We start from the raw sequence: 19,770 nt of genomic DNA, 5'->3' as shown, positions 1-19,770 counted from the left end.
AGGTCAGGCAGCATTTATGGGGGGGAGATGAACAGTCGACGTTTCGGGCCGAGACCCTGCATCAGGACTGGAAAGGAAGAGGGCAGAAGCCAGAATAAGAAGGTGGGGGGGAGCGGGGAGGAGCACACGCAGGCGGGGGACAGGTGAGTCCAGGTGAGAGGGGGAAGGTAGGTGGGTGGGTTGGGGGGGGGGGGGGGTGAAGATGTAATAAGCTGAGAGGTGATAGGTAGAAGAGGCCGAGGGCTGAAGGAGGAGGAATCCGGTCGGAGAGGGCAGTAGACCATGGAATAAAGGATGGGGGAGGGGAGGAGAGGAGATGGGCAGGTCATCAAGGCAGGGGAAGGGAGTCACAGGAATAAGGGAAGACAAAGGAGTTGGTGGGGGGGGGGGGGGGTGGGGTTACCAGAAGTTAGAGACATTGATGTTGAGGCCATCAGTTTGGAGACTCCCAAGGCGGAATACAAGACGCTGTCCGACCTGCTGAGTGTTTCCACCATTTTCTGGTTTTATCTCAGATTTCCAGCATCTGCAGTTTTTATTTTATTTTCTGTCCTCTTTGTAACCCCTGAAATTGCATTTTATCATCTGACGTGCAATCTTAAATAACAGTGGTGGTCTGGCATTAACTTTAACATTGCAACGTGTATCTGGCACGTACATAATTTTTTTAAATCATTAAAATGGTAACAACAGCTGAGACAGTCTGGAGATAGGCTCAAGCACAGCTTCTGTCCTGCTGTTACCAGACTCTTGAACAGACCTCCCACACGCTAAAAGATGAACTCTTGATCTCCCAATCTACCTTGTTGTGGCCCGTGCACCTTATTTCTCTATCTGCACTGCACTTTCTCTGTAACTGTGACACTATATTCTGCATTCTGTTTACCTTTTTAGCTACCTCGATGTACTTGTGCCTGGAAACGATCTGTCTGGATGGCATGCACACAAAAGCTTTTTGCTGTATCTCAGTACATGTGACAATAACAAACCAACACCAAGCTGAAGTATGTTAGCCAAGGTTCCTTCATCATATCTGGTTCCAAATTGGTATTTGTTTGTAATTTTCACACGTACCGAGGTGCAGTGAAAAACTTGTCCTGCATACCGTTCGTACAGATCAATTCATTACACAGTGCATTGAGGTAGTACCGGGTAAAAACAATAATAGAATACAGGGAAAAGTGTCACAGCTACAGGGAAGTGCATCACAGGTAGACAATAAGGTGCAAGGTCATAACAAGGTAGATTGTGAGTTCAAGAGTCCATCTCATCGTATAAGGGAACCGTTCAATAGTCTTATCACAGTGGGATAGAAGCTGTCCTTGAGCCTGGTGGTATGTGCCCTCAGGCTCCTGTACCTTCTGCCTGATGGGCAGGGGGAGAAGAGAGAATGACCCGGGGTGGGTGGGGCCTTTGATTATGCTGGCTGCTTCACCAAGGCAGCGAGAGATATAGTCCATGGAAGGGAGGTTGGTTTCCGTGACGTGCTGGGCTGTGTCCACAACTCTCTACAGTTTCTAACAGTCCCGGGCAGAGCAGTTGCCATACCAAGCCGTGATGCATCCAGATAGGATGCTTTCTATGGTGCATCGATAAAAGCTGGTGAGTGTCAAAGGGGACATGCCAAATTTCTTTAGCCTCCTGAGGAATTAGAGGCATTGGTGAGCTTTCTTGGCCGTGGCGTCTACGTGGTTGGACCAGGACAGGCTATTAGTGATGTTTACTCCTAGGAACTTGAAGCTTCCAAATCCTTGAACTCCCTCCCCAACAGCACTGTGGGGGCTATGGTCAGGACGTCAGCTCATCAAGGGCAGACGGGGAATGGGCAATAAATGCTGGCCTTGCTAGTCAGAGGCAGACAGTAGGAAACAGGCCATTCAGCCCACGACATCCAAACCAACCAATGGTCACTCACCTGTACTAACCCCATCATCCAGCTCCTGGCCCATAGCCTTCTACCCCTGGGCGATTCAAGTGCTTGTCGAGACACTTAAATGCTGTCAGTGACTCTGCTTCCACCACTTTCTCAGGCAGAGTGTCCCAGGAGGAGAGGGTCAGCAGCTTTAAATTCCTGGGCGTCAACATATCGGACAATTAGAGGGCATGAGTTATAAGGAGAGGTTGGACAAACTTGGGTTGTTTTCTCTGGAGTGTCGGAGGCTGAGGGGAGACCTGATATAAGTTTATAAGATTATGAGGGGCATAGACAGAGTAGACAGCCGGTATCTTTCTCCCCATAGTCAAGACATAATACTAAAGGGCATGCATTTATGGTGGGGGGGGGGTGGGGGGGGGGTAAGTTCGAAGGAGATGTGTGGGGCAAGTTTTTTTTTTGAAAACACAGAGTGGTGGGTGCCTGGAATGCGTTGCCAGGGGTGGTGGTGGAGGCAGATATGATGGAGGTGTTTAAGAGGTTTAGATAGGCACATGAATGTGCAGAGAATGGAGGGATATGAACACTGTGTAGGCAGAGGGGATTAGCTTATTTAGGCATTTAATTACTAGTTTAATTAGTTATACACAACATCGTGGGTTGAAGGGCCTATTCCTGTGATGAACTATGCGATGTTCTGTGGTCTGGTACAGCAATTCATATACGCAGGAACACAAGAAGCTGTAGAGAGTAGTGGACTCAGCCCAACACATCACGGGCACATCCCTCCCCACCATCGGGAGTATCTACAGGAGGCGCTGCCTCAAGAAGGCAACATCCATCATCGAAGATCCCCACCATCCGGGCCGTGCCATCTTCTCACAGCTCCCATCGGGCAGGAGGTACAGAAGCCTGAAGTCCCACACCACCAGGTTCAGGAACAGCTACTTCCCTTCAACCATTCGGTTCTTGAACCAACCTGCACAACCCTAATCACTACCTCAGTACAGCGACACTGTGACCACATTGCACTACAACGGACTTTGTTTTTTTGTTAATCTAATTGTGTTCTTTCTTGTAATAATTTATGTTTAACTTATGTTTTTCTTGTGAATGTTGTGTCTCTGATGCTCTGTGCCTGTGATGCTGCTGCAAGTAAGTTTTTCATTGCACCTGTGCACACATGGACTTGTGCAGATGACAATAAACTTGACTTTGAGATAAGGTGGATGGCCACAGTCTAAAAACCCGAGCACATAGGTTCAAAAGTGAGAGGGAAAAGATTTAAAAAAAGGAACCCGAGCGACAAATTTTTCCACACAGAGGGTGGTGGATATATGGAACGAGCTGCCATTGTTCGAAAGCCATTGGATAGGAAAGGTTTAGAGGGATAGGGGCCAAATGCAGGCAAATGGGACTCGCTCAGGTGGACAACTTGGTCAGCATGGACAAGCTGGGCCAAAGGGCACATTTCCATGCTGTGTAACTCTGTGATCTTGAATTTAGTGAAAGAGGAGCTCAAAATGCAAATGAAATCTATAAACTGCAAGCAAAAAATCTGGATGAACCAGTTATACTCACTGAGGAGCTCGTGTGACATGAACAGAGAATGCAATTTCAACATAGTTGGATATCTGTGGTGCGAAGACTACGTTAAGGCAAGGAGAGGCCATTCAGCCCATCAACCCTATACGTAGGACACAACAGCTTCAAAACAAAGTGTGCACTTTATTCTGGTCTACTGTAATTGCAAGGAACTTGGTGCTGATACCATATATAGATAAGATGACATCGTTATAGCCTATAACCATACGACTTATTTACATATTACATAGAAATACACTACACACGTAGGACAAGGTCAAGATCCATCTGATTCAATGGCAGAGCAAGATCTCGTGACCTCTTCCTGTTCTTATTGAGACATTAAGCTGAGGGTCCATCTGCCCAGTCTTGGGAGGAGATGACAGCCAATGGCAATTGCTAGAAGAAGCTCGAGAACCCTGACCCAACAGCATCCTCTGCCCTGGTCAACACCCATTAGCGGGAGCTTGCTGTGCGCAAACTGGGTGCCAAACTTTGTGCATCACAGCGTGAACCACACTTCAAGACAAAGGTGGAGGAGCAACAAGACGCTGGGGGAACTCAGCAGGCCAGGGGCAGCATCCGTGGAGAAAAGCAGGCGGTCGACGTTTCGGGTCGGGACCCTTCTTCAGGACTGAAGGTAGGAAACGGGGAAGCCCGATATATAGGAGGGGGAAAGCAGAGCAGTGATAGGTGGACAAAAGAGGGGAGGCGGGGTGGGCACGGGGCGGTGATAGGTAGATGCAGGTAAGAGGTAGTGACGGGCAGGTGTGGGGGAGGAGGGGAGAGCAGATCCACCGGGGGATGGGTCACAGGTATGGAGGCAGGCGCCCCATGGAGGGAGGGGAGGAGAGGAGAGGGAAAGGAGAGGGGAAAATGGCGAGCAGAAAAAGAGAGAGAGCCTAAGAAAGGGGAGAAAAGAGGCAAGGTGGAGGGGGGGGGGGGGGGAGGAGGGGTTGGCTTACTTAAGGTGGGGGAATTCGATCTTCATCCCATTGAGCTGTAAGGTCAGAAAAAAATGTTCGACTAACCGTCCAGCATTTGCGTTATCCCAAAATTATGAAAGGCGCTAAAGAAATGAAGGAAATATTTCCACGCCCCCCCATCCTTTGATCTTCCTATGGCCCCACCCCACCCTTCTCTTTCCCCTCCCCCACCCGCATGACCTGCCCATCTATTCCACGCTTCCTTCCCTTTATTCCATGGTCCATTACCCTCTCCTTCTGGATTCTTCCTCCTCCAGCTGTTACGTCAGGTTGCTATTTGGTGAATGTCCCTTTAAGGCACCTGGACAGTAGAGCAGTGGTGTGTGCGTGTGCGGTGTCATTCAGACAGCAAGGTAACAACGTGCTGGCTGTTTTGCTCAGTGAATTGAAGAGAGTTGGAGAGCGAGAGAGAGCGACTGACTGCTGGTCTCTGTATCGATGGATGAAGAACACTAGCTGTGTCTGTCACTACAATCCATGGTTGGATTTTGGAGCAAACATGTGGATTTCATAAATTCTCTCTACATTTTCTCTTCAGTCAACGGTGGTTTTGCAAAAGCCTTTGCTCATGTTTCACCTGATGACTTGCTGAACTGAACTTTGAGAACTATTCCTAAACTTGGAGTTTGGGAATTTGCCACACACACACTTTGAGTTTAGTTTTGGGGATTATGTTTGATATCTAACGTTTTTACTTTTCTTATTACGTAGTTATTAATAAAAGTTTCTAACACTTATACATGACTTGGTGTGTTTCTATTGTTGCTGGTATGTAACACAGCCCTTGGACTCTTCTACTGATCACCTCTCAGCTTCCTACATCTCCCCGCTCCCCCACCCACCTACCTACCTTCCCCTCTCACCTGAACTCACCTCTCACCTGCCTGCGTTTGCTCCTCCCCCTCCCTTCTAGAGGAACTTCTTATGTGGTAAATTATTCTGGCTTCTGCCCTCTTCCTTTCTAGTCCTGATGAAGGGTCTCGGCCTGAAACGTCGACTGTTTATTTCCCTCCATAGATGCTGCCTGACCTGCTGGGTTCCTCCAGCATTTTGTGTGTGTTGCAAAGAAATGGAAGTCTTTTTTTTGCGAGAAAGTTCTTTCTAAGTTTGCAAAGCTGTGACACTACTGCAAGTAAGTTTTTCATTGCACCTGTGCTAACATGTATGTGTGCATACGACAATAAACTCGACTTTGACTTTGAAAATAACTCCCGGAGATTGTAGAGACTTCTGAGGTAATACTACAATAAAAGGAAGGTGCAAATCTAGAGAAACTTCCCATGTGGTAAATTATTAGATTCCAAGTAACCTGAAGTTTCTACTTCCCCAGGTCTTAAAAGGCCATAACTGTAGGGTTGCCACCTCACAGTGCCAGAGACCCGGGTTCGATCCCGACCTCCATCGCTGTCTGTGCGTGGAGTTTGCACATTGTCCTTGTGACCGCATGGTTTCTCCCCCAGTTTCCTCCCACGTCCCAAAGACGTGCAGGGTCGGTGGGTTAATTGGCCGCTGTAAACCGTCCCCTCGTGTGTGTGAGTGAAGGGTAGAGTCTGGGGGGAATTGAGGGGAATGTGGGGAGAATTTTTTTAAAAAAAAGAAATAATGTAGGATCGGTGTGAATGGGTGGTTGATGGACACAGTGGGCTTGTTTCCATTCTCTATGACAACGGGTAGTGCCACTGGTCACAGCAGCAGAGACCCAGGTTCGATCCTGACCTCCAGTGCTGTCTGCATGGAGTTTGCACGTTCTTCTGAGGGAGTCTATGACTCTTAAAGGCCAGGTTTAAGAGCTGGGTATCTGACACGTGAAGCTCACACACAGGAGACCCTTTGACCAATAAAACGGTGTCCCAATCCTACCTTAATGTGTGTCTTGATCTTCATTCACCCAAGCAAGGGCTTTCCCAGGTGCATCCTCGACTCATGGTCAGAAACACTCAACTTGTCAGGCAGCATCTGCAGAAAGAGGAACGGGTTAACTTCTCGGGTGAGACACCCTTTGTCTTAGCAGGGAAACGGTTTGACCAGCAGAGTGTGTCCAGCGTTTTTATTTCAGACTTCCCTTACCTGCAGGGTATTTTTTGGGCTCGTAATTGTCACGCATGAGATTTTAAAAAGCGTGACTGTCCAAGTGTACGAAGAGGGCAGCGGGACTGTTTGACAAAACCTTTTGCAAAGAGCTGACAGGATGGAATGAATGCCCTTGATCTCTGCTGTATCATTTGGCATTTCTATAATTCAGGGATGAATAAAAGCATCTTTCATAGCCTCAGGACATTCCAAAAAGTGTTTTAGAGCCAACAAGGCTCAGTTGAAGTAGTCACTGTTGTAATGTGCAAACATCATGGATGATGTGTACAGTAACCTCCCACTAGCAGCAATATGATATTCATTTTTTTTTCCCAATTGATGCTGCGTGTGTGTACGCATGCTCTGGATTCCTCCTGCATCACACCCCACCAGTGTGCGGGATCGGTGGGTTAACTGGCCCCCAGTGTGTGGGTGAGGGAATTGGTGGGAATGGGGGAGCGAAGAGTGTATTACAGGGGAAATAGGTAGAGGAAGGGACTGATCTGGGTTGAGTGGGGGGGGGGAGGAGGGAGGGAGAGTGGGGGGGGAGGGAGGGACGGAGAGTGGGGGGGAGGAGGAGGGAGAGGGAGCACACGTTCCCTGTGACCACATGGGTTTCCCCCAGGTGCCTCCGGTTTTCTCCCACATTCCAACGACACGCAGGGTCGGTGGGTTAATTGTCCCTCGTGTGTGGGTGAAGGGTACAATCTGGGGGCAGGCAAGTTGATGGGAATGTTGGGAAAATACAGCGGGATTAATGTAAAGGGAGGTTGATGGCCGACAAGGAATCAGGGCTGACGGGCCTGTTTCTGTTCAGTACGACTATTATCTGGGGCATAGCACAAGAAGAGCGGTACAACTTTATAAAACGCTGGTTCGGCCCCAGGTGGAGCACTGCCTGCAGTTCTGGTCACCACACTACAGGATGTGATAGTGCTGGAGAGGGTGCAGAGGAGATTCACCAGGACGTTGCTTGGGATGGAGTACTTCCGTTACGGAAAGAGACGGGACTGGGTTTTCCTTGGAGCTGAGGAGGGGCCTCACTGAGGTGTGTATCAAAAAAAATGGGGTATAGGGTAGATAACAAGAACCTTTACCCCAAAATAGAAAAGCCAAGAACTAGAGGACACATGTTTAAGATAAGGGGTAAAAGGTTGAGAGGAGATATGAGGAAGAACTTACTTCACCCAACATCAGGAACGCACTGCTTTAGGTGATGGTGGAGGCCGAGACTCTCACAACATTTAAATCACCAGGGAATGGGACATGGTGGACCAAACGCTGGTAAGTGGGATTAGCATCGATGGTCGGTATGGACACAGCGTGCTGTTCGATTCTGTGACAGGACAGGACTCCCTTGGCACAGAGTCGGTGCACTGGTCTGGATTTTTACGATCAAGTCCCTGGGAGAGGGTTTGAACCACCTCTGACACAACGGATTACTAAATAGGACAGTCAACACCTTCCGTTCCAGGGACAACGAAAACCTAGTTAAAGCCAAGTTTTATTTAATTCTGGGTGGTGATTAGATTACACCAGGTGGTAATGTTTGAGCAATCCGTCTTTAAACGTGTTCAGACCTGGAGATTGCAACTAAAATTCCCAACCTAGACCAAGGTCTCCACAGCGAGGAGGCTCATCTGCACCAACAGGTTATGGGCAAGTCACTATTTGTGGTTTGGCTTTCCAGTTTACACACCAGTCTGGTTGTGAGATTGCACAGTTGATGCAGCCTTCTGTCTTAAATGAAACAAGGTGTCTTGAACTTCTCTGGAACACTGGTGACTGTATGCTAACTGACGTCAGGTCCTAATCATCAATCACCAAATTAACCTTCAGTGGTATGCAGTCTGTCAAACATCTCCATTTGAAAATTCCACCCACGTTTCCTCATCTCCCTGCTCTCACCTCTCCGAGTCTCTGTGACCACCTCGTACAACCCTCCTCGGCCCCTTCAACCTCAGAGAGTTTAAATGGCTTCAGTTGCAAGGACTCAGCACCTCCAGTTCTTGCCCTAAAACCTTTCTTTCAGACCTCTCTCGGACCAGATTTTTGCTCGGCTGTGACAAGCTTCTTGCTGGAGCAGAGTTAATCTGAGGGGCAGAGGGGAAACTGTTCAACCTTCATCAAATCCACTCCAGAGCCAAGATCACCCGTCATTTTCACCAGCGCAGGACGCAAACCAAAACTTGCGTACACTCACGCCCAACTGAGCTTGAAATCATCACTGACACCTTCATTGCGGATACAAGCGTACAGGCCTTACACTAAATATCCAAGGAGAAAGGTCCTCGTTCAAGCATCTCCCACAACACACCAACACCACCCCTCACAACCTCCTCTCCCTCTCAAATCGATCCATGTTATTCAGGGACTCGTTGTGGATCCCATATCAGATATCAATGATTAAATTTACACTCAGCCAAGTGAGGTAAAGAGTGTTAGAAGAGCAAGACCTCAGACCTAGCGCGTGGTATAGTGTGCAGCAGTCTTCTTCTACACTTTGGAGACATGTAGCAGGACCCTCTGGTGTACAGTACCTCTGCAGAACCCTCCAACTCCATTGAGTTTGTTTATCTGGCCAATATCCTATCCAGTGCCAACAATGAGCAGGAATACAAGCTGCAGAGAGTAGTGGACTCAGCCCAATACATCACGGGCACATCCCCCCCCACCATTGGGAGTATCTACAGGAGGCGCTGCCTCAAGAAGGCAACATCTGTCATCCAAGACCCACCACCCGGGCCGTGCCATCTTCTCACAGCTCCCATCGGGCAGGAGGTACAGAAGCCTGAAGTCCCACACCACCAGGTTCAGGAACAGCTACTTCCCTTCAACCATTCGGTTCTTGAACCATCCGGCACAACCCTAATCACTGCCTCAGTAGATTGACGCTATTACCACTTTGCACTGCAATGGACTTTGTTTCTTTGTTAATCTAATTGTTCTTTCTTGTAATAATTTATGTTGTTAATTGATGTTTATCTTGTGAGTGTTGTGTCTCTGACGCTATGTGTCTGTGATGCTGCTGCAAGTAAGGTTCTCATTGTACTTGTGTCCTTGTACACACTATGTACTTGTGCATGTGGCAATAAACTTGACTTTGACGTCAAGGATCTGTTCAGGTTCGACCACCTTCACCCTCCTCAGCTGACTCCATCTGCCTTTTTTTTTGTCTGCCTTTGCCATCATCCACCTGCCCGTGTCTTCCAACACCATCCCGCTCCCTCCTCGGTCCACCAATCACCTACAGGCGCCCCCCCACCCCCGTCTCACAACACCCCCTCTCCTCTTTGTACTGGCCATCTCCACTCTCAGTCCTGACGCAGGGTTTCGACCCAAAACGTCAATAAGTTCCTTTCCCCTCCCCTCCCACAGATGTTGCTCGACCCGCTGAGTTCCTCCACTAGATCGTTCGCTGCTTCAGGATCAACCAGCTGGTTGCATGGACCACATTGTCCAGCCTGCCCAAGAATAGACACCCAAAACAGGCGCTCTGCTCCAAACTAATTCAGGGAGGACAGAGGAAAGGCACCCACAGACTCACTGCAACTCCCGGCCAGTGACTGCCTAAGTTGGAAGAACATTTGGAAGACCCATTTCAACAGGAGGACACTGGAACCAGCCAAAAACAGCAATAAGTTCACGCAATGTCACAAAAACTCGCCCACCTTGACCCCAAAACACTACCCAAGAAGAAAGATCTCCTGCCTCAGTCCTGAAGAAGAGTCCTGACCCAAAATGTTGACCGCCTGCTTTTTTCCACCGATGCTGCCTGGCCCGCTGAGTTCCTCCAGCATCGTAGGGTTTCTCATCTAGATTCCAGCATCTGTGGTCCTCTCTCCTGCCTCTACATCCCCTCGCACAAGCTCATCTCAACACTTGCTTGACAATTGTGCCTGTTAAAGGAGGTTTACTAAATTAGAAAGGAGCTCGAAAATGCAAGGGGTTATTGAGACATCTATCAGTAACAGGACCTTCGGCCCACAATGTTGTGCCAACATAGCTATTCCCTCCTACCTACAGAATGCCCATCTCCCTCCATTTTCCTCTCATTCATGTGCCCATCCAAGCCCCTCTTAAAAGCCCCCAATGAATTTGTCTCCACCATCCTATCAGGCAACGCATTCCAGGCATCCACCACTCTCTCAGTAAAAAAAACGTACCCCTCACATGTTCTGAACCTACCCCCTCACCTTAAATGCATGCCCTCTGGTATTGGATCGCTCAATAATGGGAAAAAGATATTGCTTGTCCACCCTATCTGTGCCCCTCATAATCTTATACACTTCCAACAGATCACCCCTCAGCCTCTGCCGCTCCAGAGAAAAAAGCCCAAGTTTGTCCAGCCTCTCCTGATAGCACATGCCCTCTAATCCAGGCAGCATCCTAGTAAACCTCCTCTGCACCCTCTCTACAGCCTCGACATCCTTCCTATAGTGAGGTGACCAGAAATGCACACAATACTCTAAATGCGGCCTAACCAGTGTTCTATGGAGATGCATCATGACTCCTGTACTCAATACCTCGATTAATGAAAGTAAGCATTGCATAAGCCTTCTTAAGACTATTGAACGGTTCCCTTATACAATGAAATGGACTCTGACCTCACTATCTACCTTGTTGTGACCTTGCAACTTATTGCACTGCACTTTCTCTGTAGCTGTGACACTTTACTCTGTACTGTTACTGTTTTTACCTGTACTACATCAATGCACTCTGTACTAACTCAATGTAACTGCACTGTGTAATGAATTGACCTGTACGATCAGTATGCAAGACAAGTTTTTCACTGTACCTCGGTACAAGTGACAATAATAAACCAATGCCAATACCTGTGCAGCCACTTTCAACGAGCCATGGACTTGCACCCAAAGGTCTCTCTGCTCTTCGACACTGTTAAGGGTCTTGCCCTTAAGAGCATACTGCCTCTTGACATTAGTCAAGGTACCTCACGTTTATCCGGGTTAAAATATAGGGAAGGCCATTTGCCCCATCGTCTCTGTACCAGCTCACACAGAAATACTATTTACCAGCAATTTTCCTTGTAACCTATTCATGGGTCAGGACATAGAGTTGGGACGTCATATTACAACCATAGAGGATGTTGGAGAGACCGCACTTGGAACGTGTGCAGTTCCGGTTGCTGAGCGAAGGGAAGGATGTTGTTAAACTGGAAAGGATGCAGGAATGATTCCTGAGGGCTTGAGTTATAAGGAGAGACAGGATAGGCTGGGCCTTTTTCCCCCTGGAGCTTAGGAGGCCAAGGGGTAACCTGACAGAGGTTTATAAAATCATTGGGGATACAGACAAGGTGGATGGTCACAGTTTTCGGCAAGGGTAGGGGAGTCTAAAACTAGAGGGTAGAGGTTTAAGATGAGAGATTTAAAGGGGATCCGAGGGGTGACTTTTTTTCCACACAGAGGTTGGTGGGTATATGGAACGAGCCGCCAGAGGAAGTGGTAGAGGTGGGTACAAATACAACGGTTAAAAGACATTTGGACAGGTTCATGGATAGGAAAGGTTTAGAGGGATCAAAGTGGGACTAGCTCAGGTAGGTAACATGGTCGGCATGGACAAGATGGGCTGAAGGGCCTGTTTCCATGCTGTGTAACTCTATTCACCCCATACTCCCATCAAATCCCCACTAGATTCTACCACTTGCTTACAGGCCAAGGACAATTTACAGTGGACAGTTAAGCTACCGATCTGCACATCCTTGGGATGCAAGAGTAAATGAGAGCAGCCAGGGGAAAACCCACGCACTCAGAGAGAAAAGGCCAGCAGAGGTCGGGATCGAACCTGGGTCCTTGGAGCTGTGAGGCAGAGGCTCTACCCGCTGTGCCACTGATCAATAATCTCTCACTGACAGCAGCACAGTTGATAACCATGAGGCAAGGTCGGACAGAATAGGCTCATATCTGCTGCCGAGAGAGACAACATTTGGGACATACAAGATCCCCAGGGGTGTTGACGGTGGACACAGAGAGGATAGAAACACAGAAAACCTACAGCACAATTCAGGCCCTTCGGCCCACAAAGCTGTGCCGACCATGTCCCTACCTTAGAAATTACTAGGCTTACCCACAGCCCTCTATTTTTCTAAGATCCATGTACCTATCCAACAGTCTCTTAAAAGACCCTATCGTATCTGCCTCCACCACCGTTGCCGGCAGCCCATTCCACACACTCACCACTCTCTGAGTAAAAAACTTACCCCTGACATCTCCTCTGTACCTACTCCCCAGGACCTTAAACCTGTGTCCTCTTGTGGCCACCATTTCAGCCCTGGGAAAAAGCCTCTGAATATCCACACGATCAATGCCTCTCATCATCTTATACACCTCTATCAGGTCCCCCCTCATCCTCCGTCACTCCAAGGAGAAAAGGCCGAGTTCCCTCAACCTGTTTTCATAAGGCATGCTCCCCAATCCAGGCAGCATCCTTGTAAATCTCCTCTGCACCCTTTCGATGGCTTCCACATCCTTCCTGTAGTGAGGTGACCAGAAATGAGCACAGTACTCCAAGTGGGGTCTGACCAGGGTCCTATATAGCTGCAACATTACCTCTCTGCTTCTAAATTCAATTCCACAATTGATGAAGGATAATACACCGTATGCCTTCTTAACCACAGAGTCAACCTGTGCAGCTGCTTTAGGCATCCTATGGACTCGGACCCCAAGATCCCTCTGATCCTCCACACTGTCAGGAGTCTTACTATTAATACTATGTTCTGCCATCATATTTGACCTACCACTAGGTTTTAAAAATAAAGGGTTGCTCATTTAAGAGAGAGAGAGGAAGTGAACTTTCTCCTCATAGTCACGAGGTGGCCATTCAGCCCATTGTTCCCAAGCTAGCCAAAAAAGTGTCCAACCCAATCTTACTTCCCAGCCCTTGTGTTTTTGAGCACCTTAAGTTATTCTTTTTTGTAAATGCAGTGAGGATTCCCGGTCAGGGGAAGAATAAAGTTCCCCAGGTTCTCACTATCCACTCCGCCAGTCTCTGCGTTCAACAGATCATCCTTTGTAACTTCCGCCAGCTCCAACAAGATTCCACCAAGAGACAAGTCTTCTTCTCGGTGTTCAGCGTTTCAGAGAGACCGTTCCCTCCGTGACTCCTCGATCTCTCCCGGTTCCCACCAACCACTCCCCTTCTTATAACAGTGTCACAAACGCTTCAGGAGACACCACATCTAGCTTTTTAACCTCCTTCCTTCCTGACATCCAGGGGTCCCCAAACGTTCCTTCCTAACGGAGCACCGATTCACTTGCACTTCTTGTTGTAGCATACGTCGCGATAACAACCTCACACTCACCGGCAGCAAGACCAAGGAACTGACTGTGGACTTCAGGACGGGGAAGTCAGGACAATGCACACCAGTCTTCATTGAGGGGTCAGCGGTGGAAAGGGTGAACAGCTTCAAGTTCCTGGGCGTCAACATCCCAGAGGATCTATCCTGGGCCCAACACATTGAGACAATCACGAAGAAGGCCCACCAGCGGCTCTACTTCATTAGGAGTTTAAGGAGATTTAGTATGTCACCAACGTCTCTTACAAATTTCTACAGATGTACGGTGGAGAGCATTCTGACTGGTTGCATCACCGCCTGGTATGGAGGCTCCAACGCACAGGATCGCAGGAGGCTGCAGAGGGTCGTAGACTCAGCCAGCTCCATCACGGGCACAGCCCTCACTGCCATCGAGGACACCTTCAAGAGGCGGTGCCTCAAGAAGGCAGCATCCATCACTGAGGACCCTCACCACCCGGGACATGCCCTCTTCTCATTACTACCATTAGGGAGGAGGTACAGGAGCCTGAAGACCTACACTCAACGATTCAGAAACAGCTTCTTCCCCTCCGCCATCAGATTTCTGAACGGTCCATGAACACTACCTCATTATTCCAATTTTTTTGCAGTATTTATTTTCATAATTTATAATAACTTAATGTCTTTGCACTGTTCTGCTGGCGCAAAACAACACATTTACGTCATATGTCAGTCATAATAAATCTAATTCTGATTCCAACCTGGTACCCTGGAATGGGTTACCACCCAATCACGCCTACTCTCAATTATCACCAATTATCCACCCATGTGGCAACTTTCAGTGATCTATGGATTTGAACCCCCAGATCCCTCTGCTCCTCGACACTGCCCAGAGTCCTGCCATTTACCTTGTATTCCACCTTGGAGTGTTTTGTCATTGTCACATGTACCAAGAAACGGTGGAAAAACTTTGTTTTACATGCCATCCATATCTATAATTTCAAAACACAAGTACGCTGAGGTAGTACAGAGGGAAAATCAGTAACAGAATATAGGGTTACAGAAACAGAGAGAGCGCAGTGCAGGCAGACAAATAAAGTGCAAGGGCCACAACGAGGTAGATTGTAAGATCAGGCTCAAGGACAGCTTCTATCCCACTGTTACAAGACTCTTGAATGGAGTTCTTGTACAATGGACTTAAATATTCTATCATACAAGAGGTCCATTCAGGAATCTCAGTGGGACAGAAGCTGTCCTTGAGCCTGGTGGTGCGTGTTTTCAAGCTTTCGTATCATCTGCCCGATAGACTGTGTCAAGACCACTCAGCTCCAGACATCTTTACAACCTTAGACCAAACCCATGCTGGGGTAAGAGTGACCGTCTTCAATACCATAGAACCATAGAAGACAACAGCACAGAAAACAGGCCATTCGGCCCTTCTAGTTTGTGCCAAAACTTTATTCTGCTCTTCCCATTGACCTGCACCCAGTCCATAACCCTCTAGACCTCTCCCATCCACGTATCTGTCCAATTTATTCTTAAAACTTAAGAGTGAGCCCGCATTTACCACGTCAGATGGCAGCTCATTCCACACTCCCACCAAGGCAGCACTTGGCTGAGTGTGGCATCAAAGAGCACTGGTAAAACTGAAGTCAATGTGCATTAAGAGAAAAACACTCTATTGGCTGGAGTCATATCTCCCACAAAGGAAGATGTCCATGGCTGTTGTTCAGCAATCAACTCAGCTCCAGGACATCACCGCAGGTTAGAGTCCTAGACCCAACCAACCTCAGCTACTTCAATGATCTTCCATTACAAGGCTGGACATGGGATGTTCACTGATAACTGGATGATATTCAATTCCATTCACAACTCCTCAGCTCATGACTGAATGGAATTAGAATATTATTGTTACATGTACAATGAAAAGCTTGTCTTACATACTGTTCACACAGATCAATTCATTCAGTGCTTTGAGTTAGTACAAGGTAAAACAATACAGAATGCAGAATAAAGTGTCACAGCTACAGAGAAAGTGCAGTGCAGGCAGACAATAAGGAGTAAAGCCATAACAAGGTAGATTGTGAGGTCAAGAGTCTACCTCATCGTACTAGGGAACCGTTCAATGGTCTTATAACAGTGGGATAGAAGCTGTCCTTGAGCCTGGTGGTACGTGCTTTCAGGCTTTTGTATCTTCCGCCGATGGGAGAGGGGAGAAGAGAGAATGTCTTGGGTGGATGGGGTCTTTGATTACGCTGGCTGCTTTACCAAGGCAGCGGGAAGTGTAGACAGAGTCCATGGAGGGGAGGCTGGTTTCCATGATGCGCTGGGCTGTGTCCACAACTCTCTGTAGTTTCTTGTGGTCCCGGGCAGAGCAGTTGCCGTACCAAGTTGTGATACATCCAGATAGGATGCTTTCTATGGTGCATCGATAAAAATTAGTTAGGGTCAACAGGGACATGTCTTTAGCCTCCTGAGGAAGTAGAGGCGCTGGTGAGCTTTCTTGGCCATGGCATCTACATGGTTGGACCAGGACAGGCTGTTGGTGATGTTCACTCCTAGGAACTTGAAACCCTCAACCTTCTCAACCTAGTAAACAGGTGCATGTGCACCACTCCCTTCCTGAAGTCGATGAGAGCTCTTTCGTTTTGCTGGCATTGTAGCGAGACCTGGACAACTTTCAGGCACCATGCCACAAATTGTCAGACAATGACTATCACCTACCCTTCATACTGAATGCCATTACCATCAGCACTCTGGAAGTCGCCACTGACACATCTGAACCAGCCACACACACACAATACGACAATAAAGGCAGTTCGAGGCCCAGATATCCTATGAAGAGTGACTCACTTCCTCACTCAGCCCTACTACCTACAACAGAAAGGTGACGGAATACGAGGTAGTTGTCTGGATGAGTCAGGATGACTGTCAGGAAGCTCGACACCATCCAGGACAAGGCAGTCCATACAACTGGCTCCCGATCCCTTCATCCCCACCACCTCTGGAATGTCCACCTGCAGTATTTGCGCTATGCTGGGGTAACTCAAACCACCCCTTCCAAACCCACCGCCAACTGCGACAAGGGCACCAGGGGAACACCACCACCAGCCGGTACCACATCATCCTGACGTGGAAACCCAAGGCCGTTCCTTCACCATCACTGGGTCCAAACCCTGGAACTCCATCCCCAACAACACCGTGGGAGCCCCTTCACCACGCGGACTGCAGCGGTGCGAAGAGGCAGTCGGCTCTGCCACACGTTCGAGGGGTAGCTGGGTACGGGCAATAAATGCCGGCCTGGCCTAGATCGCAGCTGAAGATAAAGCAATAAACCTCTGCAAGGACCCCACCTGTCAACACTGAAGACACCCCTCTTATCCGACACACAGTCCCCTCCCCAAACCCCCTCCTCTTCATCCCCACAGATCTCCACAACACAAACATGCCCCACCTCTGCCCCCTCCCCCAAACGCACGCCCCTCCCCCATACACGCCCACATCTCCCCCCTCCCCCAAACACGCCCCCCTCTCCCCCTGCCCCAAACACGCCCCCCTCTCCCCCCTCCCCCAAACACGGCCCCTCTCCCCCCCCAAACACGCCCCCCTCCCCCCTCCCCCCAAACACGGCCCCTCTCCCCCTCCCCCCAAACACGCCCCCCTCCCCCCTCCCCCAAACACGGCCCCTCTCCCCCCCAAACACGCCCCCCTCCCCCCTCCCCCCAAACACGCCCCCCTCTCCCAACACGCCCCCCTCTCCCCTCTCCCAACACGCCCCCCTCTCCCCTCCCCCAAACACGCCCCCCTCTCCCCCCCTCCTCCAAACACGCCCCCCCCTCTCCCCCTCCCCCAAACACGCCCCCCCCCCCTCTCCCCCCTCCCCCAAACACGCCCCCCTCTCCCCCTCCCCCAAACACGCCAGGGAGAGTCCAGACCGCCGCTCCCCGCCGCCGGGCACCACCTCCACCTGGTAAACGATTAACCTTCTGTTCCTCGGATCCTTCCCCACCTCTCTCCTGCCCTCTGCCATTAACGTGGAATCGCTTGGTCGCTCGCCCGGACTTCATCCGCCTGGAGCCTTGGGCTGAGCAATCGGGAACAAGAGGGTGCGGACGAGCAGATGACCCTTCATTCTGGCCAGTGAGACACTCCTAACCCCCTTTGGCTCCGAGTGGAACACAGCTTCCAGAAATGGGACGAGTCCCAAGTGCAATTCCTCTCCGGAGAAGCCCGAAGATTCAGGCGGACAGTTTGCAGTTAAACTTCTCGCCTTCCAAGAAACAAATCACTTTGCAAAGTTCCTCAACCAGACAATGCAACTTCAATCCTTTCATGCTGTGGAAAGTTTAGTCAGTTCCCACCTCCTGCTTAAATCGCCCCAAAAGAGAAATAGGTTCAAAAAGGAAAACAAAATCAAAATTCCATCTTTACCTCCACACTTCAGGTCCCGGCGTCTGAAACTTGCTCCTATGGAAAGCGACCAGATAGAATAATTCTTCTTTAAAAGCACAACCATTTCTCCTAAAGCCGGCGGGTCCCCATTTCTTTAAAAGTGAGAGGAAGTGAAAATCAGTGTGACCTGGTTTAGGTTTTTGTTTGTTCAGTGAGTATTCTGGAGGCACAATAATTCAGGAGGAAGTCTGCGACGCAAGCGCCCTTGTTTGACTGTCATTTCAACTCCTCTCCAGAAAGGGAGGTGTGTTAAAACAGAGCACACCGCACACACCCTGAGCATGTGATGTCTGGAGAAGTAAATAGCTGCCGGATGGTTCACAGGATCGAGGAAATGCGTGGATGGAGGAGGATACTATTGTTAGGGGTGGCGCAGCGAGTAGAGCAGCCAGCAGCAGCTTTGCTGGAGCCGGCGACCCAGGTTCGATCCCGACCTCCGGCGCTGCTGGTCTCTGCATGTGGCGTTTGAGCCGGTTCCCAAACCCCTGCGGGGCGGTAGGTTGATTGACCGCTGTGAACTGCCTCCTTGCGTGTGGGTGGAATCTGGACGCAGTTGATGGGGATGTGGGATTCTGGAACAAAAATCTGCGGGAGAAACTCAGCTGTTCATTAGCACTGATACGTTTTGTGAAATTTTTTGTTTTGAGGCAGCAGTACAGTGCAAGAGGTAAAAATTAATGTAAGTTACTGAATAAACAAATAGTGCAAGAGAGAAATAATGAGGTAGTTTTCGTGGACTGTTCAGAAATCTGATGGCGGAGGGGAAGAAACTGTTCCTAAAATGTTGAGTGTGGGTCTTCAGGCTCCTGTACCTCCTCCCCCATGGTAGTAATGAGAAGAGGGCATGTCCCGGATGGTGAGGGCCCTTAGTGATGGATGCTGTCTTCTTGAGGCACCGACTATTGAAGATGTCCTCGATGGTGGGGAGGGTTGTGCCCGTGATGGAGCTGGCTGAGTCTACAACCCTCTGCAGCCTCTTGTGATCCTGTGCATTGGAGCCTCCACACCAGGCGGTGATGCAACCAGTCAGAATGCTCTCCACCATACATCTTCAGAAAGTTGCGAGCGTCTTTGGTGACATTCCAAATCTCCTCAAACTCCTAATGAAGTAGAGCCTTCTTCATGATTGCATCAATGTGTTGGTCCCAGGATAGATCCTCTGAGATGTTGACACCCAGGAACTTAAAGCTGCTCACCCTTTCCACCGCTGACCCCCTAGTGAGGACTGGTGTGTGTTCTCCCGACTTCCCCTTCCTGAAGTCCACAATCAGTTCCTTGGTCTTGTTGACGTTGAGGGTCAGGCAGCATCTGTGGAGGGAAATGGACAGTCTATGTTTCTGGTTGAGTCCCTTCACGGTGAATGAAGATTTGTGGGCCGAGGGGCCTGTTTCTGTAGTATATGATCTCTACTATTTATTCCAGACCCCAAGAGAATTTCATCACAGGAATTGGGAAGGTAGAGACACTGTTTCAAAATTGTTGTCATGACACCATGTCACTAATCTCTCTATCTCCTTCCTGTACTCCGACTCATC

The 19,770-nt window shown here is 49.2% G+C and overlaps 1 protein-coding gene across 1 annotated transcript in view; it reads right to left on the bottom strand.

Moving 5' to 3' along the window:
• Window positions 1-18,533, bottom strand: part of LOC127586471 (rho guanine nucleotide exchange factor 15-like) — a 58,689-nt gene extending 40,156 nt beyond the window's left edge. Inside the window, 2 exon segments of the mRNA XM_052044475.1 lie at window positions 6,304-6,399; window positions 18,215-18,533. The gene's annotated coding sequence lies outside the window, so the exon portion shown is untranslated.
• Between the last annotated feature and the right edge of the window lie 1,237 nt (window positions 18,534-19,770).

Source organism: Pristis pectinata, chromosome 37 (assembly GCF_009764475.1).
Source record: "Pristis pectinata isolate sPriPec2 chromosome 37, sPriPec2.1.pri, whole genome shotgun sequence".
Classification (NCBI taxonomy): Eukaryota; Metazoa; Chordata; class Chondrichthyes; order Rhinopristiformes; family Pristidae; genus Pristis; species Pristis pectinata.
Note: the sequence above shows the minus strand (reverse complement) of the source record. Positions and strands in the feature narration are given on the sequence as shown.